The following is a 25565-nucleotide window of genomic DNA, read 5'->3' as shown; positions in this document are numbered from 1 at the left end:
GGGGGGTGGGGGGGGGGGGACAGTGGTGGAAAGGCCAACAATCCATGTGGCCATTACATTCTTGGCAGAAAGCACGCTCTTAGTTGGCTCACTCGAGTGGGCAGGAGCTGGGTTTCACAAACCGTTCCTATCTTGAGGACTCCTGGCGTTCATTTGATCGCCCTGAAAGCTGGATCCTTATCTGCCCCAGTAATTTATCTCCTTGGAAGGAGAAAGTAGGGGCAAAGGCAGATGAAGTCGATAAGTACACTATTTTGCAGTGTATAATCAGTCTCAGTTCAATGTCGAAGGGCTGCCTACGGGGGCTCTGAAACTGATATCTCGAGCTCCCCCAGCTTGGGGCTAGTTCTCCCCACCCCCGCCACTTTCTGCCCCTGGGAGAGAGACACTCAAGGAGCCCGGTGGGAAATTTCTCAAGTCCGTAGGGAGGATGAGGGGCACAGAGACGAAAGAGGGTATGGCCCAGGCCGGGCCTGGCTGGTTTTTTCTCTTTGCCAAGAAGCTCTTGGATTTTGCATTCAATTTTTTTTTTTTTTTTTTTTTTTGCATCTGATTGCATGCAGTCTTAAGGGCAGTCTGGCTTGACCCTGGGCTCAAGGGGAGTGAGATAGCTTAACACTGCTTTCTGTCAGAACTCTCTCCCCATGGAGATGGCTTGGTGGGAACCCAGAGATAAAAAATGGGAACTGACTTCTTCCATGGGGCAGGAAAACAACCAGGAGGGAAAGAGGACTTCCTGCCCCACTCGGTCAGCCGATAAGCCTAATTGGCTGGCTCGGCCTGCTGCGTGTTGATTCCGCAGCCTAATGAAACACTACTGACCGGCACAGGGTGCCACAAGTGGTCCACATGGGCAGTGTCCCGGCCCTTGTTATTTGGTCGGCAATCTCTTCCCGTGGTCTGGCGTCTTAGCTTTATAAGTTGGGCTCAAGGTGGCATGCACTCATCTTGGGGCCCTCTGAACAACTTTCTGATCAGTCCAGGACCAGCCTGTTGCCCTGTTTGGGCAGGAAAAATGCCTTGGTTGGATTCAGGAAGCACTGAGGTACTCGTTCTACCCTGAGTGTGGCTTGCGTTTTAATTAAGCCTCAGAACGAACACAAACGCTGCTCAGGGATCCCAAGCCCACGTGGCCAGGCTGGGGAGCTAGCTGGACTGGCATTGGCCGTGCACAGTCTCTCAGGGCTGAGGGGGGAAAGCAGAGGAAGGGATGGCCGGTAGGCTGTCTTGAGCCGTGGAACATTGCTGTTATGGCTGAATGAGGCTGGGCAAGTCTCTTGACCTCTTGAGCTGCCATTCCTCATTTGAGAAATGGAGATAATGATAGTGGTTACCTAAAGAGACTATTGCAAGAATTAAACCCTCCCCACACCCAACATATAGCTTAGAACAGTGTGAGGTCCGACGCAAGTGCTCAATGCATCTTAGCAACATCTTTCCGTGCCATGAAACCATTCTGAAAGCAATATGGCAGCACCTGGTCAACTTGCATATACAGTGAAAGCTTGGATTGTGAATAACTTGTTTGGCGAGTGTTCCACAAAATGGGCAGAGGCTTCTAGTCAATTTTAACTTGATAAACCATCCGTGTCTTGCAATACGAGAGGACATGGGGTCAAATGTCACACGATCACGACTGAGCCAATGGTGCTTGAAATTCGCTTTGATGGACAAGTGCTTCGGATTACAAGCATGTTTCCAGGAATCATTCTGCTCGCAAACCAAGGTTTTACGGGACATACAGCCCAAGACCCAGTCGTAATGACCCTGTGTGTGTGTGTGTGTGTGTGTGTGTGTGTGTGTGTGTGCGCCCGCCCCACGGGAATTCCCATACGAGTCATTGCAAAGGGATATCAAAAGGAAATTCATTGTGTTATGTTTTCTGGTGGTGGAGACTTGGAGACAATCTGGGGCTCATCCCTGGGAAATTGAGATAGCCCACCATGGCCATCTGAGACATTCTGCAGCAACAGACTAGATATCCACACAGCAGTGGGACCGGAGTTTCGATGCACGGTGTTAATGGTGGCTAAGTAAGAAACACGATGAAATATGTAGCGTGATGCGATTTATGTAAGTTAAATGTACACACATGCACACGCACACACTCATACAAGATGAAGATATACGTTAGAAGGTCAAGTGAGGAGGGAAATGAGCATTAATGAGAATAATCAGATAACCAAATAAATACCATGAGGTGAGTCTTGCCCAGACCCGTAATGGCAATGTATGGCTGACTGGGGACAAACTTAACTCGCGCCCTACCCCCGAGTTCCCAAAATAAGACTGCTTACCCCCACGTTATTAAAAGTAAAAAAAAAGATTAAGCATAGAGAAGTTTAATAAAGCTATGGGTTTCCCCCCATGTTAAACCCTTTTTATTTTGGAATAATTTTTAGATTTACAGAAAAGTTGCTAGAAAGTACAGACAATCCCAGTAGACCCTTCGTCCAGCTTCCTCTAATGTTATCATCTGACCCAACCATGGTGTATTTCAGAAGCCAGCATGGGTACATTACAGCTCCCTGAACTCTAGATTTTATCTGAATTTTGCCATTGCCCACACATTTGGTTGTCATGACCCCGTAGTCTCCTGTGGTCGCAGGCAGGCTGTCAGACTTGTATGTGCTTGGCAGTTTTGAGAAGCACTGATCCGGGAGTCTATAGAATGCCCCTCACTCTGAAATTACCTGGTACTTTCTGATGATTGGTTTGGGTTACGGATTTGGGGGAAGACTACCACAGAGGCGAGATACCCTTCTCATAACAAGATATCGGGGGCACATGAGAGTGACATTATTTTTCACTTGTGACATTGACCTTCACCACTTGGTGAAGGGGTATCTGCCAGGTTTCTCCACTGGTAAGTTAGCATTTTTCCTTTTTCATCCTCTGTTCTTTGGAGATGAGCCACTAAGTCCAGCCCAAGCTCAAGGGGGGAACGACTCAAGCTCCCCTTCTTAGAGGAGGTTAAGTTTCTCCTCTTATTTCTTAATGCATGATTGGTCTTTTGGTAAAATACATACAACATACAATTTGCCACCATAACCATTTTCTTTTTCTTTTTCAGTATATGAAATTTATTGTCAAATTGGTTTCCATACAACACCCAGGTGCTCATCCCCAAAACCATTTTTCAATATATGATTCTGTCATGCATTTCAAATATAGCGTTATTGGGATTTAATTCTCCTACCATAAAGTTCACCCCTTTAAAGCATAAAAATCACTGGTTTGCATATATTCCTGGGGCCATGCAACCATCACCATTAAATAAGTGTAGGTCGTGTTCACCAGTCTGAACTGGTTCCATATTCATTAATAGTCATGTGAGTTGCAAGAATTCTCTAACCGTATTTTTATTAATATTTATTTATTGTTGAGAGAGAGAGAGGAGAATGCAAGCAAGGGTGGGGCAGAGAGAGAAGGTGGCTAAGGATCCGAAAGTGGGCTTTGGACTGACAGCAGAGAGCCCGATGTGGGGCTCGAACTCACGAACCGGTGAGATCATGACCTGAGCTGAAGTTGGACTCTGAACCGACTGAGCCACCCAGGTGCCCCAAGGATTCTTTCTATATTCAGCAAGCCAATCTCTTACCAGGTGAATGATTTACAGATATGCTCCCATTCTATTGATCTGTCCTTCAATCATCAGTTTCTTGATCGTAATACATAATTATATAAAAACAGAAGCTTTTAATTTGGGGGTGATCGACCTTTCTATTTTGTTGTTTCTGTTGCTTGGTAATGTTCATGTCCTATCCAAGAAAGCATTGTCTAATTCAAGCCCATGGAGAGGAACTCCTGTGACTTCCAAGAGTTTTCGAGATTTAGGGATATCACTTAGGTCTGTGATCCATTTTGAGTTAACTTTTGCGTATGCTCCAAGGAAAGGCTACAAATTCACCCTTTCGTCTGTGGGTATCCAGGGGCTCCTGTACCATTTGCTGAAAAGGCTATTCTTTCCCCCATTGAATTTTCCTGGTACTCAATGCATTTCTGGAATATCAACATTTTTCAAAAAAAAAAACAAAAACAAAAACCAAAACCCAAACTTTTTTGATGTCTCCATTTTGTCTTTCCTAAGCCCCAGGTGACCAATCAACCATCATCCCCAGGAGCACCACAGGGCAATATTGTTTGACGGAAAAAGCATTTGCTTTTGGTGGGTCAGACGTACCTGGATTTGCTTTCTAACTCTATATTTATGGCTGTGTGACCTAACCTCCCTGAAATGTCACTGAACTTCTCTGAAGCTCATCCCTCTATCTGAGAAATGTGAACTGTGTTGGGTTGTCAGTAGGTAGAAATGAGAATACCTATTAAAATGCTATGTAGGGGCCCCTGGGTGGCTCAGTCAGTTGAGCGTCTTGAGTCTTGATTTCGGCTCAGGTCATGATCCTAGGGTTGTGGGATCGAGCCCCACGTTGGGCTTTATGTGAATGTGGAGACTGCTTAAGATTCTCTCTCTCTCTCTCTCTCTCTCTCTCTCTCTCTCTCTGCCCCTCTCCCTGCTGTGTGTGTGCTCTCTCTCTAAAAAAGATAAAAAATAAAGATAATAAAAAAAAATCTTAATAAAGGCTGTGTAAAGTATAAAGCGAAGTGTCCTGTATATTTGTTATTCATCACCGCGTAATAAATGACCTCGAACAGCATCTTTAAACAACAAGCTTTGGATGTCTGAGTGGGCCAAACTGGGCTCTTCCACTGAAGGTCTCTCACAGGCTGCAATCGAGGTGTTATCTGGGTCATCTGGAGGCTCGAGTGGGGAAGGGTCCACTTCGAAACTCGCTGGCTTGGTGTGGATGGGATTCAGTTCCTCATGGGCCGTTGGGTGGAGGTGCCCTCAGTTCCTTGCCACATGGTTTCTCCAACAGAGCAGCGCACTCCATGGTGGCTTGCCTCGTCAGAGCAAGTGAGAAGAATAAGAGTGTGTGACAGATGGCCGTCAGTCTTTTATCACCTAATCTCCAGCAATATCTCATCGCTTTTGCATATTTGACTTGTTATAGGCAAGTTATTAGCCCAGCCCACACGCAGAGGGAAGGGGTTACCCAAGGGCACAAGAACCCGGAGGCGATGATCCTCGGGGATCATCTGAGAAGGCGGCCTACTACAATCCTGTCGGGGCAGTGGGACTGAGGCATTTGTAGCTCTCAGAGCATAGGGCTGTGTCCTCTACATGGCGAGCCTTCAGCCAGTGTTTGTTGAAAGAACAACTCGTTTCCGTAAGACTTAGTCTGACCAGCTGTTGGACATCATCAACTTTATTCATTAGAAATTCAGTCCCATGTGTAGTTAGGCAGTTAAAAACATAGCCCTACTTGAAGAAGTTTAAGGAGGGGCCTGCTAGCCAATGGCCTGCTCCATTTCCTGTCCTGAAAACTACATTTCCCAGAGTCCTTTGCTAACTGTTTCTGGTGAGCCACTGGGTGGTATTGGTGGAGACTGAAGGATAAGAGAAGGAGAGAAGGCGGGACATCTCTCCTCCCTCCCCCCACTCCTGCTGTAGGTGGCTCTTCTCCCAGGGCTCTGTCTCCACCTCTCTGCTGGGCAGCTGCTGACCTCATTCCCCCGGGCTCTGACAGTGCCCCCAGTGTCCTTCCAGCCCTGCCACCACCACCTGTGAGCGGCTTCCACCTCCCCTGTTGGGCTTTTCGGCCCTCCACCACCTTTGTATTTAATTCTGGGCACTAAATACCATTGATCGGAGTCCCTGGGATGTACTCTGCTTTCCGAATCACACTGAGGCAATCCCTTCCAAGTTTTAGAACATCTGGTCTTCCATGATTGGATCTCACGACATCCTACCAACGCGCCTCTGGGTGGGCAGGAGAGGGAGCAGATATCTGCTGTCCCTCGCTTTAGAGACCCTCATCTGTCCAAACCCTCAGTTGGGAAAGGGGGCTCACCCAAGGTGACACAGAAGCGTTGAGACCCAACCCCAAATACCAGACTCTTCAGCCCTGGACCCCCCAATTTCTGACAGCATGCCCCCCCTCCATGTCCAAGTGCCTTTGCGTTCCGGGACGGACACCCCCGGCTAACGTCACCTTCAGAAGTCGTTCTTAACCACACCTCAGTCAAGTGGTGCTCCGCGGGCAATTTCTGCCCAGAATTTTCACGCCTTCCTGGAGGCAGTGGCACCTGTTTCAAATTCATTATCTCCCAAAGGAGTGCCTTTTATCTCAACTATAGCACGATTTATTTAAAAAAATTTTTTTTTCAATTATCACATGATTCAGGTAAGCAGTGGCTCTGCTCAGAAACCCGTTTGTGGTGGGAAGAGAGCATCGTGCCCTCTCCTCAGAAAAATGTGCACCCTCTTACAAAATTGTGCACGATTTCAGGGGTTCCAGGCTCCGCTAAAGGCCACTGGTGCACTCATTAGAAATCCACGGAGTTAAGGTTGACGCCAAGATGTGCACTGTTTCAAGGTTTCCCAAATGCTGTAGAAAAGTGTTAACACGTCCCCCCCCCCCCACCTTTCCCATTGTTTATATAATATTTCCGCTGAATTGACTTCTGATAGTTTCATTCAGCTGTAGCAGGGCACTTGATCCATTCCGGTGATGTCTGTGAAATCACGGCATTCACGTAGTGGCCAAGAGCGTAGCTCTGGGGGCACCTGGGCGGCTCAGTCCGTTAAGTGTTTGACTCTCGGTTTCGGCTCAGGTCATGAGCTCATGGTTCGTGAGATTGAGCCCCGTGTTGGGCTCTGCGCCGACAGTGCTCAGCCTGCTTGGGACTCTCTCCCTCTCTGTCTGCCCCTCTCCCCACTCTCAAGATAAATACATAAACTTCAAAAAAAAAAAAAAAAAGAGCTTAGCTCTGGAGCCAGACTTCCCGGGGTTGGAGTCCTGGATCTACTATGAATTCACTGTGTGACCTCGAGCAAGTTGCTTAACCTCTCTGTCTCTCTGGTTTTCATTTATAAAACGAGGCTAATAAGAATCATGTCTGCATAGAGTTGTTTTCGTGGGGATTAACTAAGTTAGTGTGTGGAAAGTCTTTGAACAGTGCCTACAACATGGTAAGCATTCAATAAATACTAGCTATTGTTATAACAACAGGCAATTGTCCGTGTTTAAAATTAATTTATTTTTTAAATATTTTTTAAATGTTTATTTTTGTAAGAGAGAGAGAGAGAGAAGGGGAGGGGCAGAGAGAGAGAGGGAGAGGGAAGGAGAGAGAGAGAGAATCCCAAGCAGGCTCCATGCTGTCAGCACAGAGTGCAACACAGGGGCTCAAACCCACCACCCTTGAGATCATGACCTGAGCTGAAGTCAGGTGCTCAACCAACTGACCCACCCAGGCACCCCAGGAAATTGTCTATTTTTAAATGGACAAAAAAATACTAATATTAATAAAGCATCATATGTGTGCCACACCATATCATCTTTGTGCACCCCAGTGGCTCATACATCTTATACTTTGAAAAATGCAGCCGAATAGTCGTGATCTCTCAAGAGAGGATGCACACACACACACACACACACACACACACACACACACGCACGTTTGCTCTCTTTGTTTCTCTCTCTCCAGCAAAAGAAACAGGAAATCCCAAGGAAGAGATAAAGTGACTGATCGTGGCTTCGGGAAGATACTCAGAGGGCATCTGAGGGTGTGTTTGTTTCTGGATTACAGTGACAGAGCAATAAGGAAAAACAGACCCTGTGCATCCTGCTCAAGGCTACCTTTCAGAGAGGCCAGGAAACGCGTTTGCCCCTATGGCGACTATGCGGCCGTGGGGCCCTCCTTGGTCCTGTCCTTCTAGCTGGCCGCCCTGAGCCGCTGCAGCCCTTTCGCTGGGCTGCCGGGGAGGGGGGACCCCATCCCGCCCCTCCCAGTGTGGGGGCACCACCTGCCGGGCCTGGATCTGTGCACAGAGGGGTCCTTTTCAGGAGGCGGGTGTGCTGCCTGGGGCCTAACTCATCGGTCCACGGTGGCTAATGAGGAGGGATCTGGACCAGGCCCTGGGGTGTATCATCTGTAAATTTTCTTCTGTGATTTCCCACACCTTTTTCTTGAGGCAAAACCACTCGGATTTTGTTCTAGGGAAGCCCCTCCTACTTTCACTTTGGGTTCAAATTTCAGGGGTGGGCCTGTGCCCAAAGCTAAGCCAATCAGCTCTTTCTATCCCTCTGGCCACGTTGGTTGGTTTAGGGATGGGCGCGTGACTCAAACGGGTCCAATCAGAACCAACCTGACTCAATACTGGGACCTGTGTTTGAGCTATTAGAGACGACGCCTCCCTTCCTCTGACCTGGCATTGGGGAGATAGGAGCTTGAATGGCCAGACACGTGTGAGGGCGGAACCACATCGTGGGGACCAGGATCAAGAAATGGGTCCTGATAATTGAGCCCGAGTCATCCTGTGCCTGAAGCCCACCGTATTCGCAGATTTGTCTTTTGCAGGTGCAAAATCTAGTACCTGACCCTCAGACTCACTCCAGGGAAAATTAACCATGCCATTGAACAATTCGCATTGGGGAGCAGCCTGGTGGCAGGTAGCTAGGGGATGCTTGGCGGGTGTGGCTTTAAAACTGGATACCAATGCTATTTGCTTCTTAGTTCTGTGGAAGCATTTACGGCCGCCGGCTTTATCCAGGATGGCCATTCAACCTCAGCCTTGGGTGTCCCACTCTTAGTCCGCCTGGCAGTCTTCCGCTTGCAAAAGACCTTCTAAGGCATTGCCTCTTTTGGTGCTCCTGTAATGACCCTTGGAGGAAAGCGAAACAGGAATGAGCACCCCCTGGTTTATAAACGGGCAAACTGAAGGTCCCTGTCCAAGACACCGATCTGATTAGTGGCAGCCGGGACTTACATCCTTGTTCTCTACCATGAACTCACCACTTTTCCTAAGTCACCGGTGGGAAAGGCAAGGATCCCGGTTTCAAGAGGCTGCCCTGTCCGGGCGTGGAGGGCGCGGACTCTGGACTCAGACCACACGGGCTCGCGTCCCATCTGTGCTGCTGACCAGCAGTGAGGTCTTAAGTACTACTTTCCTTTTTGTGCCCCAGTGTTTCCGTCTGTCAAGGGGATGATAATGACACCCACCCCATAGGTGTCCTCCCCTTTGGGCAATGTCAACCCACATCGTTGTGAGGAGTAAAAGAAACCACCCAGATAAAGGGCTCACAGGGTAAATGCTCAAAGTTAGTGCTTACTGTAGGATTTGTTATGGTGCGGTAACACAGGCGGGACAGTGCCATAAACCTTTGGGCTTTACAGAGCAGAGAGGATTCCTAGGAGTGGGGGAGGGAGTCGGGGTAGGGTGGGGCACCTGCAACTCTTGGCAAATCCACTTCTTTCCAAAAGACTCGTAGGAACTGCTCCTCTGAACAGGCTGGTGATCAATTTCAAAGAAAAGATAATTTGACAAGGGAGAAGACAGAGGAAGGGTGGGGTAGGACATGGGAGGTCCCGGATGAAGATAGACCTGTCTGTCAATGACATCCATTGCTTTCCATTCCGGCCGCCATCCTCGAGGGAGCACACATCCAAAGCACCCAAAGGGCTCGCGAGAACACGGATCAAGGACCCCATCCCCAGAATTTCTGATTCTGTAAGACTGAGAATTTGCTGCTGGGTGGGGGGGCATCTTGCTTTGGGAACCACTGCTTTGGAACTTGCCAGGGACACCCCATCTTTGTCATTGGAAGTGGTCCAGAAAATTTGATGGAATTCGTTTCCCACAGGCATGTATCAATTTTAAGATAATACTTTGTTGCTCTTGGGTGATCTTTTCTGGTAGGTATTCTGAATCTTAGAACTGGACGTTCTCTGCTTTTTCTAACTCCTTGTGCTTAACGGATGCCACATGCCATCAGAGGGAATTTGTAGGTATCACCCGTGCATTTGAATTGTTCTGGGGGCCTCTCCCTAAACCCGGTCTAGGTTCTTGAAGGAGAATCCCATTTGAGGCTGCAAGTGAAGCCTTCTTCTCCTGCTCAGTACACACATCAGCCTTCCCAGACAAGTCCACGACCACCCTCTGGACCGCTTCTGACTTCTCCGGAAGCACATCTGTGTGACTGCTGAGGTTTTATTTACTTTCTTTTTTTTTTAATGTTTATTTATTCTTAAGAAACAGAGACAGAGCATGAGCATGGGAGGGGTAGAGGGAGGGAGACACAGAATCTGAAGCTGGCTCCAGGCTCTGAGCTGTCAGCACAAAGCCTGACGCGGGGCTCGGACCCACAAACTGTGAGATCATGACCTGAGCCAAAGTCAGACTCTTTACCCACTGAGCCACCCAGGCGCCCCACTGAGGTTTTAAACAAGCCCAAGTCGTAGCTCGTGATTACTGGGTTCATAAGCCGTGCTAGGTTTGTGCCATAGCTTCACTGGTACCACTTTGATTAAGCTTCAGGACATCCAATTAGCAAGTGGATGCTAATTACTACTCTGATTTTACAGATGAGGAAACTGAGCCTGGCAGAGGTTAAGTCACTCATGCAAGGGCATACAGGTGGTGAAGACAGGATTCAAGCCCAGGGACTCTGATTTCAGAAGCTGTCATCTGTACTGGCTTTATACTGTATTTCTTCACCAAGATAACACAAAAGAATACTGCCTTGTATTTTATTATTATTTTTTTATCAAAAAAAATTTTTTTAATGTTTATTTATTTTTGACAGAGAGAGAGACAGAACATGAGCGGGGGAGGGGCAGAGAGAGAGGGAGACACAGAATCCGAAGCAGGCTCCAGGCTCTGAGCTGTCGGCACAGAGCCCGACGCGGGGCTCGAACGCACAGACAGCGAGGCCATGCCCTGAACCGAAGTCGGAGGCTCAACTGACTGAACCACCCAGGCGCCCCATGCCTTGTATTTTAAAATGTGATTTCAACGCCCCTTCACCTGTTACCACTTTTGATCTTCACTGCCACCCTGGGCAGGTGACTTTATACTCGTCTTACGGGAAATTAAGATGCCCGAGTCTCAGGCACCTTGAACACGGACACCTGACAGGTGAGTGGATGGAGCTGGGCCTCTGGTCCTCTCTGGGGCTCGATGGTTCCAGTTCCATGCGGCTTTGACTCCGATTCAGTCACCGCTTCCCAAGGACTAGTGAAGGGCTTGCAGAACGGTTCCCCACAAACCACAATTGTACACGGACCATTGGATTACGTATTAGTCGCCATGATCATCACAGATTCCATCCTAGTTAAACAAAAAACAAACAGTCCCGGAATCTCTGGGGATTTTGAGCCTTTGAGAGATTATTATTATAGGGAATAATAGTTGTAGCAGTATTAGGAACAGCAGTAACGACACAACAAGCACACGAAGTGCTTCCTGCCAGGATGTCACAAAAACTTGGCCTTGTTACCTGCGTGCTGTGGGTATCGTGCCCATTCGAGAGACCAGGAAACTGAGGCTTGGTGGTGTTAGGGGATTCACCTGGGGTCGTGCACCTAATACGTGGCAGAGCCAGGACTCGAACCCCCGCTCCACAGTCTCTGCACCTTCTCCGGGGCTATGCTGCCGCCTCCACTTGAAGCTTCGCGACCTCCACGACACCCCCTTTCGTCGTGGGGTACCTCCGCGGAGGATGCCCTCACCTCCCAGTGGTTCTGCCCACTGCCTGTTAATCCTCACTGCTGCCTTCATAGTAATATCTCTTCCTAAATCTTTAATCACTTGGCACTTGATTATAATGTAATAAAAGGATCGTAATGTAAATTGATAGGTTACATTTATTGTTGTTTAAGTGACGAGCGGGAAGAGAACATTCATAAAATATTTAAATGTTTCTTTTCCCTCGAGGGCTGTGATTCGAAGGCTCTCCCCACTCCAGCCTCTGTGCTGTTTTCCTCTCCAATCTGAAGCATAAGAGGCAAGCGAGAACCTTCCAGGGCTGTTGCTCTGTCTGCAGGAAGTATGCCCTCCTTTCTATATGGTCCCTATTGGTTTAGGCAGAGATTGCTTGATTGACCCTAGTTTTAGCAAAAGAAAAGAAAAGAAAAGAACAAGGAGTTAATCCTAAGGCTGTTAGACGTGTCTTATGGAACCTGTATTGGCCATCATGCCCTTAACAAACCACCTAAAACATCAGTTAGTTTGAAGAAGGAGTGTGCTTTTTGGTTGATGAGTCTGTGGATTGATGATATGAGCGGCAGCAGGGTGGTGCTTCTGGTCCCCTTCCTTCTTGCCCGGCTTGGTCAATGGTACCATCAACCATACAGGCAATACAGGATGAAAACTTCAGAGTCCTACCTTTATCCTTTTTACTGCCAGCTCCCACCCAAGCCATCAGCAAATATGACCACCATATTGGTCAAATCCATTCACTTCTCCCCATCTCCTTTGGCCCCACCATTGGTGTCCAGGTAAGCATTCTTGTTCTAGATGCCCACAGTAGTGCCCGGGCTCCCGGTCACTTTCAATCTGTTGCCCTGTTTCTTTAACTCCACAGCATTTACTATTATCCTAGATCATCTTATCGTATGCTTGCTTGTATCTGTCCCCTCACAGCCTATGGTGGACTCTTTGAGGACAGAGGATTTTTATCTCTTTTGGTGTATATATATACCCAGTGCCTGGTCGTATACACAGTTATTGGTGAATGTCAGCCGCTCCGTGTTGAATGAATGGAAAGAGGTGAGTCATGTAAATACAAACATGGCTGCCATCTCCCCACTTCCCCACCGTCTACTCATCCTGCGCTGGTGGGAGATTCTCGGCCGGGGCGGGGGAGGCGGGGAGGAAAGGGGCAGAGGGCACCCTTGAAAGGCATTGACTATAGCCACAGATGCCAAGTCTGAGTTAAGAACACAGGGCATGAAGTCAGGGTTCCCCGAGCGATGCCCTGTGTGAACAGCACCGGACGTGAGGCAGATGCAGCCTCAGCCTACTTATGATGAAAAGGGAAGATTTCTTTGTAATTAGTACAACCGCTGGCCTACAATTAGTATGGAAGCTAGTCCTCTAATTTAGTCAACAAAGCAGTCCCAGCAGGACCTCAACTTAGAAATAATTTGTCAGCAGTTAAATTCATAGAATTGCAGTGACTAAAGAGTCACTGTAAATACTGGAGGATAATAAAGCTGCACCCACTTAAAAATATTCTATGATTCTGCCTTCTCCCCGGCCTGCTCCCCAGTTAATCCAAATGTGTTTATTTATGATGTCTACGCTTCCTACTTCCCAAAAGGATTTGATGTGGCTTACATTAAAGGCGCATTGCCAATGGAGAGAATATATTTAAAGAGAGAGCCCATCCAGCCAACTCTTAGGCTCCCCCTGCGAAGCCAGAGGAGGGGGAGGAAGGAGGCAGAGTGGTGATGGGGGCCTCTGGCTGAGGGGCTGAGGGGTGGGCATGTGGGGGGGGGGCGGTGGGAGGTACCCACGCTGGGATGGCAAATTTCTAAGGAAATTTCCCGTCTGTCCGTCTGCTGAGATTCCTTTTCCAAAGTTGCTTTCTTATGTTGCCAGCGGGTAGAGCCTATCCCATCTCTCTGGGCATATTTCCCCAGATACGGTGTGTGGAGGGGAAAGGAGGTGGGGGAGAGAATAGGGCTGACCAACCAAGCAAAGCTAATGCTTCTACAGACCCTACCCTGTGCCAAGCACTGTTCTAAGCACTTTCTATGAAGTAACCCAGTCTTTCTGTAGTGATCCTGTCATTACCCCCCACTTTACAGATGACGAGATAGAGGCATGGAGAAGTTCCGGAACTTGCCCAAGAGCAGCACACGACAGAGCTGAGATGGAAACCCAACTGGTGCGACTCCTGGGTCCAGGCTCCTAACCTCTGGGCAATACCTCCTCTCTGCAGGCCAGGGCTCTGTGCTGGGGCATCTCCGCCATAGACCTTGCCTACAGCAAGAGGAGGTCGCCAGGCCAGGCCCAGAGGACTAGCTTCCGGGGACATGGGGCTGAGAGGCAGGGGCCAGTATGCACCGTGCAGGCTGTCATCAGCCTCGGGCAGCGTGAGGGTACCCTAACCAGTATCTAGACCCCGGGAAAGGCTCCGGGAGAGTCCCCGAGGCTGGCCAAGAAGGGGGACTGAAAAAGAGGACTGTATCAAGAGAGGATGAGAACCGACAATCCCAAGTGGTAGAGTGGATGTATCGTTCTAGATTCAGAGAGCACACACTTCACAAAGGACCTTATTACTTGACTTATGCCACGTAATAGACACCCAGGAGTTACTCCGGAGACACCCTGATCTATTTAGCTCCCTTGGAATTTAGCAAACTACGTGCTCTCTATAAGCCCTGAGCCTTATAACTCAATATTTTGGGGGTGACCAGAAATTGTGAGTAGAGGGTCTGACTCCAAAGTACGGAGAGGGACTTCCCTCCATCCGTGCCTGACTGATCTGCACAAATGTGCCCTTCTCACGATCCCTATCCGAGAAAAAGGAAACGCAGTGGATGTCTTTGTCCATTGCGAATAGCCCATCCCCGCCCCCCCATCCCAGGTCTTCTGGGTACTTTCCAGATCAAATGACTACTACATAACAGAACAATTAACACAGTAGCTGCCGATCAGTATGTGCTCAATAACTGCTAGCTATTATCGTACTTACTGTATCAACTCATTGGGCCCACAGTAATGCTGTGTGACAAACAACCTCATAATGTCAGTGGCACACCGCAATAATTTATTTCTCATTAGTCGGTGGGGCCAGCTGGAGGTTGGCCGGTCTGGGCTGGTGCACTCATGTATCTTCAGGTCAGCGAGGGCCCTGCTCCAAGCTGAGCTTGGCTGGGCCACCTTAGCTCATTTTTCTAGGCCAGGCATGGATTTGTCATGGCAACGACAGGAAAGCAAGCGAGTCAGGAGAAACAAGCAAGGCCTCTGGAAGCCAAAGACAGGAACGGATACAGAGCCCCTTCTCTCTCTTCTATTGGCCAGACAAGTTCCGTGGGAGGAGGGAGATATACTCTGCCTTTTTGGGAGGAACTCCAAAGTCACTGGAGAAGGGCAGGGGTATAAGGAGGGTCAAGAATTAGGGCCATGAATACAATGGGTCTTTTGCATTGATCGTCACCATGACTCTTCATATTCAAATGTAGGATTTGAATCACAATCTTTCAGCCTAGGGCCGGTTGAATCTCCACCCCAGGTGATTCTGACCTCTGGCTTTGGGAAAATCTCGTTTCACTAGCGACCGATATTAAGGACCATCTGATGAGGAAAAAAAGAGTCTGATTCCTAGGTTCCTCCCCCAGAGATTTCAGGGAGGGTCCTGGAACCTGACTTTTAATAAATGCCCTGCAACGGTATTCTCACGACTGGGAAAACTGCAAAACAATCTCTAGGATGGCACCTTTTTTTTTTTTTTTTTTTTTTAAGAAATTAAGACTAAGGCCCAGAAAGGTCACCCAGAGAGAAAATTCTAACTGGGACTAGAAATCAGATGACTTAGCACCCTTGTGAACAAGCGTCTTTTCCAAATACACTTAATGGCTAGAAGTTTCTACACCTCAAACATGTCACCACAGAGTCCCCAGCGTGATTCAGAGGGTCTTAGGAAAAGTCAAGTCAACTTTGGTTTAAAATGGCCTCTGATTCACCATGTCTCCTGAACAAAGATTCCCAGCGATCTAACATACGAGGGCATATAGGTGCCCTCCCATGACACCTGCTTGGGCTGTGATAGACTGCCACCCAGATCGCCCTCTGGGGTGGGTCGGCTGCCCAGCTGTGGGGGGGCGGGGGTCAGCAGGCAGCCTCCAGCTCTGGCTCCCTCAGGGCCTGTTGAGCTGCAGAGAACCACCTTACCCAAGGTCATGCCCTTCCTGGCATACCAGGCACCTGGGTGAGGTAGGGGTCAAAGGCCTGATACCCAGAGAGGGTCAGTGCTCACTGGGGAACCCCCTTCCCCTCTGGCCACGTCTGTGTGGGGCTGCATCGCGCAGTTAGGTTTACTGGTGCCCAGTCTTGTTTCCTCTTATTCTCCTCACAGGTGTTGACTCTTAAAAAAACCCATCTTGCAACCCCAGACTCCATCTTGGCATGTCTTTTGGGAGAACGCAACCTGCAGTGGGGGACAAAACCAACATGGGTGACGTGGCGGGGAAAGGCTTCAGCCCTGGCAGTGAACTTTGGGAAGGGGGACGCACGATGGGGAAACGGAGGGGCGAATCACATAAAATGCACGCTTTTAAGGAAGGCTTGGCTGACAGATGTCCAGGAGACACCTAAACATTTAAATCACCTTTTCCTATTGATCAAGGTAAATACTTTACTGATGGCGTTAATCAATACCCCTATAAATTTTGCACGTGTGATGGTTTTACTGTGCATTTAATGTTTCTGTCTTTAATTGAGTTACATCCCCCTCAGCCCAAAATGATGAACTGAAAGTTAGAAATCATCATGGCTCTGACAAAAATGGGGAGGGTTTTTTTTTTTCTTTGTTTGGTTTGAAGAACTACAGCTCTGGAATGTAAGTCAGCAAGGTGACCAAGTGGTTGGTCTCATCTCTTTACCTGTCTGGGTCTTGATTTTCTCCTGTGAAGGTGGGGAACATGGCTGCTTTGCCCATGAAAGGTAACCACTGGCGAAGCCACGAAGCTGGAGTGGAGATTTACAAATGCCCCGAAGCACAGATCAGTAAGAAATCTTGCCAGAATCTTCCATGGTACCCACAGGGGGTGGCCACAGGGCTCCTGGAGCCTGTTAATTCCTCCCATGGCCCTCTTTCTGCACTGCCACCAACTGATTGATTTGCCCATTTAGTCATCTGAGTGTAAATATCCACCTGTCAATCACTCCATTATGCTAAGTGCCCAGTCAGCCTGGAATGGTGATTTACGTCCTTCCATGGAAGGCTCTGGTCCTTCTGCACACAGTTGTGCTGTGTGCACGGTGGGCAGAGTGGGGCACAGCGGCTTGCATCATCTGGTCTACACTCCAGACCCCCAGAAACATGGTCTTTTCCCCAAAGAGGGGTCTGGATGACAGATGGGGGTATTCTTACACCCCTATTTCCATCCCCAGTCCTGCTGAGAGAATGACCTTCAGCAAAGCTCGGAATCCAAAGGAATAGCTTCTGAAATCAGAATCCCTGGGCTTGGATCTTGTCTTCACCACCTGCATGTCTCTCTGCCCCTCCCCTGCTCCACTCTGTCTGTCTGTCTCTCTTGAAAATAAATAAATGCTAAAGAAATTTTTTTTTAATTTTTTTTTCAACGTTTATTTATTTTTGGGACAGAGAGAGACAGTGCATGAACGGGGGAGGGGCAGAGAGAGAGGGAGACACAGAATCGGAAACAGGCTCCAGGCTCTGAGCCATCAGCCCAGAGCCCGACGCGGGGCTCGAACTCCCGGACCGCGAGATCGTGACCTGGCTGAAGTCGGACGCTTAACCGACTGCGCCACCCAGGCGCCCCTAAAGAAATTTTTTTAAATGCTGTTTCTTTAAACAAAAGAATAGCATCTTGTTTTAAAGTTTGTTTAAAACAAAACAAACTAATGAGGTTGGATATTTAAATATGATTTCAGTTATTTATATATTTTTCTGGTTTGAATCGTCTGTTCATGTCCTTCGTCCATTTTTCTTTGGGGATTTTTTTTCTGTTTTCCTTTTGTATAAAGTCTTTAGATTATACTAGCCTTTAAATGAAGAGGAGTGTATTTGTTATAACTATTTCCCCCAGTCTATTGTTTGACTTTTACAGATATGTATATATATGCATATATTTATGTGAGTTTACATCAAGACATTTTCTATATAAGTGACGTATCACTAAATTTGACTCTTGAGTCCATTATTACACTACATGTTAACTAACTTGGGTTTAAATAAAATTAAAAAGTAAATAAAAAATAAAAAATTAAAATTAAAAACCAAAAAAGTTTATAAAAAAGACATTTGAATGTATTTGGTCAAATCCTTTCTTTTTCTTTTGGAATGTATCCCATTGCTTTTAAGGTCAGTCATTTCTTTTCTTATCTTAATCATAGGTAAATATGATTATTATATGTATTTTTACACATTTATAGAGAGGCTTTTATTTTAATCATGCAAGCAGGATTAAGATATGATTAAAGATGAAGATATAGCTACCTATATATAGTTTTTCCTGTCTTTTAAAAGATTTTTTTAAATATGTTTAGCATCTGAAGTTTATTCACGGGACTAGGTAAGAAACTCATATTTTTCACCTCAAATGTTTGACCAGTTTTCCCGGTGGTTTTATTACCTAATTGTGTTCCCTTTCCCGGACATGGTGCCTCACATATGGTATTCTTCTACTTAATGGAATTTGTTTGTTGGGTAGCTGCTTCTTTCTTTGTTTGTTTTTGTTCCCTCAAGCATCTGTAGTAGTTATTAATGCTATTCACCAATATTTCTGGCTTTCTGGCTTCCAGGAAAGTGATTAGGTTACATTAGCTGGTAGCCATACTCCTTATGTGTGAATGGAGTCATGTGACTAGCTCTGGCCAATGAAAAATGAGCAGACATGAGGTGGCTCTTTTCTGGGCTGGAAACTTCACTCGCCAGGGGGAGACATTCCAGAACTCTGTTCTTTTTCCATCACTGATTTCATTAGCTGGAGGAAGGAGAATTGGAGCTGAATCCCCAGGCAACCTCTAATGTATGTGCCTCAGAAAGATAGAAGTCTTTGTTTCTAAGACACTCCTATTTGGGGGTTATTTGTTTACTACAAGCAGAAGCTAGTCTGTGCTGACTGAGACATATCCTACTGTTTTATTTACTTAGTTTTTAAAATGTTTATTTATTTTTGAGAGACAGAGAGCATGCTAGTGTGGGAGGGGCAGAGAGAGAGAGAGACAGAGGATCTGAGGCAGGCTCTGTGCCGACAGCAAAGATCCCGATGTGGGGCTTGAACTCATGAACCACGAGACCATGACCCCAGCCAGACACTTAACCCACTGAGCCACCCAGGTGCCCTTCCTACTATTTTATTTATAGTATCTCTAATGCAGTTTAATATGTGGTCATGGAATTCAATCCTTGCTGCTTCCCCACCCCTTCAAAATATGGTCTGAATAATATAATCTATTTGTCTTTCCCGAAAACCTTTTGATTCATGGCATTAAGTATTACCCCTCCTTGCCTTCCCAGGTGAATCTCGGTGGGATCTGGTTTAAATTGTATACAATATGTTATTAAATTTAGTAATAATTTTCAAATTCTTTCATCTTCCCATCCGGAAACATGGCATCTTAGTCATTTTGTTTACAAATTATTTTACGTAGTTTTCTAGAGAATTCTGCGTATTTATCGTAAACATTATTCTTAAGTATTTTACGGATATCGTTGTTTTGTGTCTGGGGTCATTATATCAATACAATTTTATAACAGGTTTCTGCTGCTATTTATGAAAGCTTTTTATTTTATGCATTTTGTTATGAATTCTACTTTACTGTATTTTCATTACGTTTTAATTTAATTATTTCTAGTAATTTTTCAGTTCATTGTTTTCGACTATTTTTCAAAAACTTTATTTTTCAAATTGAAATTGTACATTCTAATTTAAACAAGTAATTTTTATGATGCCAAATGGAAATAACTGTGAATAAGTCAAGTAAGACATTAATTATTTTTGCAGTTGTTAACTTGGAGCTATAATTTATACACTCTTAGTTTTTCTCTACAGTCACAGTCTTTCATTTTTTAACTCTTTATAGAGAATGTATAACGAACTCACATGTATATCCATTTTCTAGCTTTAAAAATTTTTAACTCATGACCACCCTTGTTTTATTTACACTTGCCCAATCCTTATCCACACTGACACACACACACACACACGCACACGCACGCACACGCACACGTGCATGCATGCACACACAAAGATACACACGTGCACACACAGAACACACACGCAGTTTTCCACTAAACTGCTCAGCAGAAAATGCCACACAATCATATCATTTCATATATCCTAATTTTTAGTCTAAATTATGAACTTGTCCTCTTTAATTTAAAATCGCCAAATTCTAGACGTTATCCCGAAAACCTGCCGTTGGCTGTCCCAATATGGTTCTACCTTTCTTTTTAATAGAACAGATTATACTTGTTCATCATTAAAAAAAAAAAAAAATCTTTTCTTAAGTCTCCAAACAATAGAAAGGGATGTTCCATGCAGAGTGAATTGATGTCTTTCCCCAGGCCTCAAATACTTCTTTCTCAAGAGTGTCTTGTCTGTTTTTCTCTCAGATGTTCCAGGTTGACATCATGCCATCTGCAAGAAAAACAAAAAACAAAAGCCCGATGAAGGCTAGACCTTCCAACATAACCGAGATTATACTGTTTGTCTCTAGCAAGTTGAGAAAGTCAGGATTCATATCCATGAGCTTCAATGCCAGAACACGTGTTTTTAAGTACTATCCCAGACTTTAACACAGTAAAGAAGTATGCTTCTCTTTCCAGGTTACTAAGAACCGGAGGTTGAATTTGATCCAATTCCTATTTGGAATCTATTGAAATGATTGGCTGGTCTTATCCTTTGATTTACTCATGTAAATTTCTGTCTTCATTATGTTACTAATTTAAACCCATTGTTCAGTTCCGCAGATAACTAATATTTTGGAATCATATTTGGTTAGCTGTACTTTAACACACTGCTGGTTTCAACTTGTTAAATGTTTTTTTTCTTTTTTCTTTTTTTTTTTTTGAGAAAACATTTAAAAGCCCATATTTGTAAGTACGATTGGGCTATAGATTTCTGTGTTATCTTTGTCATATTTTTCTATACTGTAAAATGAATCAGGAAGCTTTTTAACTTTCTCTAACTTTGGAAAGATGATTAGTAGGGAGGTAACCTGACCCCCTGGGAGGGTGAAAGTATTCATGTTTTTAAATTTTTTTGTTTATTTATTTATTTTTGAGAGAGAGACAGAGAGAGTGAGCTGGGGGGGAGGGGCAGAGAGAGAGGGAGAGAGAGAATCTCAAGCAGACTCCGTGCTGTAAGCACGGAGCCCAATGTGGGGCTCGAACCCCCAAACCATGAGCTCATGACCCGAGCTGAAACCAAGAGCCAGATGCTTCACTGACTCAGCCACTCGGGAACCCCAAGAAAGTATTCATATTAGACAGGCTAGCTCTGAAGATTTATTCAAAGGCAACTTTTTGATAGTTTTGAAATGCCTCAAATCAATTTTGATCAATTATATTTTCTTAGAAACTGTCCATCGCACTGAGAATTTTCAGAAAAATTTATTTAATATTGAATTTAACTTGATTCCAAAGATACATATGTGTTAATTTTAGAACACTTGAAAATATAGTAAAGCAAATTTTAAAAATAAAAATCACATGGATTTCAAGCTCCTTTTAACATTTTGGTTTATAAACTTTATACCTGTCTAGCTGGTTCCATAATTTGTTTAATAAAACATGAAATTTTGTCATTATTTTTCAAAAAACGTGATTTAAGCGCTACGTAATATTTTATGCTATGGATTTACCGTAAGTTATTTATCTAATTTCTTATTGTTAGAAATTAGTTAATTCTACTTTTTCTTATGAATAACACTAGAATTATATAGCTTTGTAAACATGTATACAATATGTGGTTATTTTCTCAGTATATATTTTTAGAAAGAGAGTTGGTAAGTCAAAGGTTATGAATATTTTAAGCCTTTTTGGTCCTTATTTCTAAGCCAGTTTGCCTATCTATACCTTTAACAACTCTGGCTATTACCTTTCAAATATCTGGCTTGTTTTGTTTTTTTCATCTTTTTGTTATTATTTAAACATTTTTTTACGTATGTATTGGGCATTTATAGTTCTAATTCTCTGAGTTGCCTATTCCTATGCTTCCCCCATTTCTATAGGGTGCTCATATTACCCTTATTAATTTAGATGATCTGTCAACTGTGTAGATTGAAAATATTTTTTCCTAGATTGCTGTATGCTTTTGAGTTTTAATTTCTGGAGATTACGGAAACGTTTCTTATTTATGTAGTCTATTAATTCTTTTTCCTTTATGCTTTCTTCTTTTACTTTTTTTTTTTGTGTAAAGTTTATTTATTTTTGAAAGAGAGAGAGAAACAGAGCATGAGTGGGGGAGGAGCAGAGAGAGAGGGAGACAGAGAGAGAGACCCAGAATCCGAAGCAGGCTCCAGGCTCTGAGCTGTCAGCCCAGAGCCAGATGCGTGGCTCCAACCCATGAACCACCAGATCGTGACCCAAGCTGAAGTCGAACGCTTAACCAGGTGCCCCTTTTCTTTTACGTTTATACTTGGAAAGGACTTCATTATTTTATTTTGTAATTTCTCTCATTATTTCATGTAAAAAAGCTCTTATCTCTTATTACTTTCCCTCGCTCGTTTCCAGTTTTGTTGGAGCTTACTCTTGCTTTCCTTTTCATTGTTGAATTGGCCGGCATAAAGTCTGTTTTCTTACAACTTTAATGAGTCACCTTACGCATTTATACTGCGCCTTCTCTTTTTGGTTTTTATCCATTTAATTTGTACCCAGCTTTCCTTCGGCTTGTTTTGTTGTTCATTTGTTAAATTCTGGAAACAAACATTTAATTCGTTTATTGTGATTCTTTCTTGTTTAATAATAAAACAACTTATTGCTTTGCATTTCTTTTCCCTAAGTGTAACTTTGGCAGTGGTCCATGAGCTCTGACAAAGCGTTGTTTTGTTCTCATTTTATTGTTGTCTAAATAGTCTGTAACCGAGGTTTTTATTTCCCTTTTGACTCAATAACTATTTATGAGAATTTTTTTACTTATTTATTTATTATCCACGTTTCTAGAATTTTCTTTGTGGCTGTTAGAACTGTTGCCATTTGGTTTAGTTCTATCGGGGAATTTGGCCTGTAAACTTTTCTTTCTCATCGAGATTTTCTCGACAGTGCAGTACGTGGCAGGCTTTTGAAAACGTTGTACTAACACTTGAAAAAGTATTTATAGGGAACAAAGTTGGATATACTATATATCTTTAGTCTTAGTTTCTTGTTTTCTCAGTTGATGTATTGAAGGCAGCTGAGGGTCATTAACCTTCTCACAAATGCGTCTCTTTTGGGTCCTGTGTACATTTCCAAAACGTTTAAATATCTTGAAGGTTCATACAGAGCTTTATGATATCTTCATTGGAGATTTTATTCTTGTCCTAATTAAATGACCTTCTTTCATTCCAAGCCTTGGATTATTTTTTCCTTTCTTTGTGTGTGAATCTGCCCTTTTTCAATGCCTTTTTTTAGACCCCTTATTCTCATTTTTTTATAGGTTCATGGAAGTAAAATGTAGTCAAGTTTTACTTTTACTCCGAGGAAATTCAACAACAACTTGGCAAGGCGAAGGGTACATATTTGGAACCTAGGACCCTGCACACGGAGGCAAGAGAAACACAGGGGTAATTATTATATCTAGGGCCCTATTTCCACCCTCGTAGGTTGGTATTGTCTGGGGAACGTGAATTTACTTTCAGAGCTAATGTGTATGTTCACATTTCTTTTATTTATATTTTGTGTTTTCCATTTTATTTATATACTTTTTTTTTGGATGTTCTCTTTTTGGGGGGCACCTGGATGGCTCCAGTCAGTTAAGCACCTGACTTCTACTCAGGTGGAAGTGCGTTCGTGGGTTTGAGCCCCGTGTTGGGCTCTGTGCTGACAGCTCAGAGCCTGGAGCCTGCTTCAGATTCTGTGTCTCCCTCTCTCTGCCCCTCTCCCTGCTTGCACTTTGTCTCTCTCTCTCTCTCTCTCTCTCTCTCTCTCTCCCTCTCTCTCTCAAAGGTAAATAAAACATTAAAAACATTTTTAATGTTCTTTTTTAAAGGTTATTTACTTATTTTGTGAGAAAGAGAGAGAGCATGTGTGAGCACAAGCAGGGGAGGGGCAGAGAGAGAGGGAGAGAAAGAGTCCCAAGCAGGCTCCCAGCTGTTAGCGTAGGGCTCAATCCCATGAATCAAGAGATCATAATCTGAGCAGACATCAAGAGTCCAACGCTTAACCGACTGAGCCACCCAGGCGCCCCTGTGTTTTCCATTTTAAATGATGTGTTCATTGATCTCCCAATATAATCCTCACAGGCTTTGTTTTGTTTTTCTCTCTTCTTCCTGTTCTCTTAGGATTTGGAAAGTTTTCTTTCTTTCCTAAAAACAAATTTAAGGTTCTACTGTTAAACTTTCAAGAAAGAGCTCTAACTTGAGCTTGAACCACAGGCTCCTGAGGGTTCAGACAAGTCTGGCGAGCTTCAGGGAGGCACATGCCAGGGGTCTATTTTCATGAAGGACTGAGGGATTTCCTGGGAAAGAAGCATGTACTTTCTCCACATTCATCATCTTCCTTGCATCATTTTCCTTTAGGAATCTCCTAAGAGAAGAGAGCATCACATATAATAAACTGTGGCAGGTTAAAGATGTCTGTGAGTTTTGACGCTCCTCCCATGGGGACCTGGGGTCCTGTGTCTCCTTCTCTTGGACCTGGGTGGGCTCTCTGACTGCCTGACCAGTAGAATTGGGCAGAAGATTCTCTGTGCCGGTTTCTGAGCCCAGGCAACTTCTACTTCCGGTCTCTGGGAGCACTCGCTTTTGGTACCCTAAGCGGCCATGTAAGGAGTAGGACTTCTCTGCTCCACGTGGACAAAGCTGGAGCTACATGGAGAGTGAAAGCGACCCCATTGAGCCCAGTCCTCCAGCCATTCACCAGGGTGCCTATGCGGGAGCGGAGAAGCGTGTTGAAAATGAATCCTCTAGCCCAGCTGACACCATGTGACTCAGAGATGAACCGTCCAGCTGAGCCCTGTCTACATCCTTCCCACAGAATCTTGAGCAAGATAAAGTGACTTTATGTATTTATTTGTTTGTTTGTTTATTTATTTATTAAAGTTTACTTATTTATTTTGAGAGAAGGAAAGAGTGCAAGGAGGAGAAGGGCAGAGAGAGCGGGAAGGAGGGAGAATCCCAAGCAGGCTCCTCACTGTCAGCACTGGGCACAGTGTGGGGCTTGATCTCACAAACGATGAGGTGACGACCTGAGCCCAAATCAAGAGCCGGACGCTTGACCGACTGGGCCACCCAGGTACCCCCATAAAGTGGTTTTTAAAGTCACCTAATTTGCGAATAGTTGGATACCTCACAATAGGTAACCAATACTCAACTTTGGACATTGGAGAGAAGACTGATGATTTTGAGGGGTGATAACCATTCACCTCTCTTCTGGCCCAGCTCTGCATGGGCTTGTACCTACATACCATGGACAGCAACGCAACCCCGAGGAATCGTTTTTTTATGGCAAACTATTTAAATTTTTTTTTTAACGTTTATTTATTTTTGGGACAGAGAGAGACAGAGCATGAACGGGGGAGGGGCAGAGAGAGAGGGAGACACAGAATCGGAAACAGGCTCCAGGCTCCGAGCCATCAGCCCAGAGCCCGACGCGGGGCTCGAACTCACGGAGCGCGAGATCGTGACCTGGCTGAAGTCGGACGCTTAACCGACTGCGCCACCCAGGTGCCCCTATGGCAAACTATTTAGATTATAGGGGTTTAAGCACTACCGCACCCACTAACAAATTATAACCAAAAAAGTTGAGACAATTCCCTTCACCCGTCCTTGTATTTTCTCCACACTTCTCCCTCTCCTTGCATCATTATCAACGACCTTTTCCTTT

At 45.1% G+C, this 25565-nt stretch overlaps 1 long non-coding RNA gene across 1 annotated transcript; it reads left to right on the top strand.

Moving 5' to 3' along the window:
* Positions 1–22100: 22100 nt before the first annotated feature.
* On the top strand, positions 22101–24723 carry LOC123382396. The gene is made up of 3 exons (XR_006590696.1): positions 22101–22156; positions 23179–23305; positions 24260–24723. It is a non-coding gene; the product is annotated as an uncharacterized LOC123382396 (long non-coding RNA).
* Positions 24724–25565: the final 842 nt, after the last annotated feature.

Source organism: Felis catus, chromosome E2 (assembly GCF_018350175.1).
Source record: "Felis catus isolate Fca126 chromosome E2, F.catus_Fca126_mat1.0, whole genome shotgun sequence".
Classification (NCBI taxonomy): Eukaryota; Metazoa; Chordata; class Mammalia; order Carnivora; family Felidae; genus Felis; species Felis catus.
The sequence above is the reverse complement of the archived record's forward strand: the minus strand, read 5'-3'. Positions and strand labels throughout refer to the sequence as shown.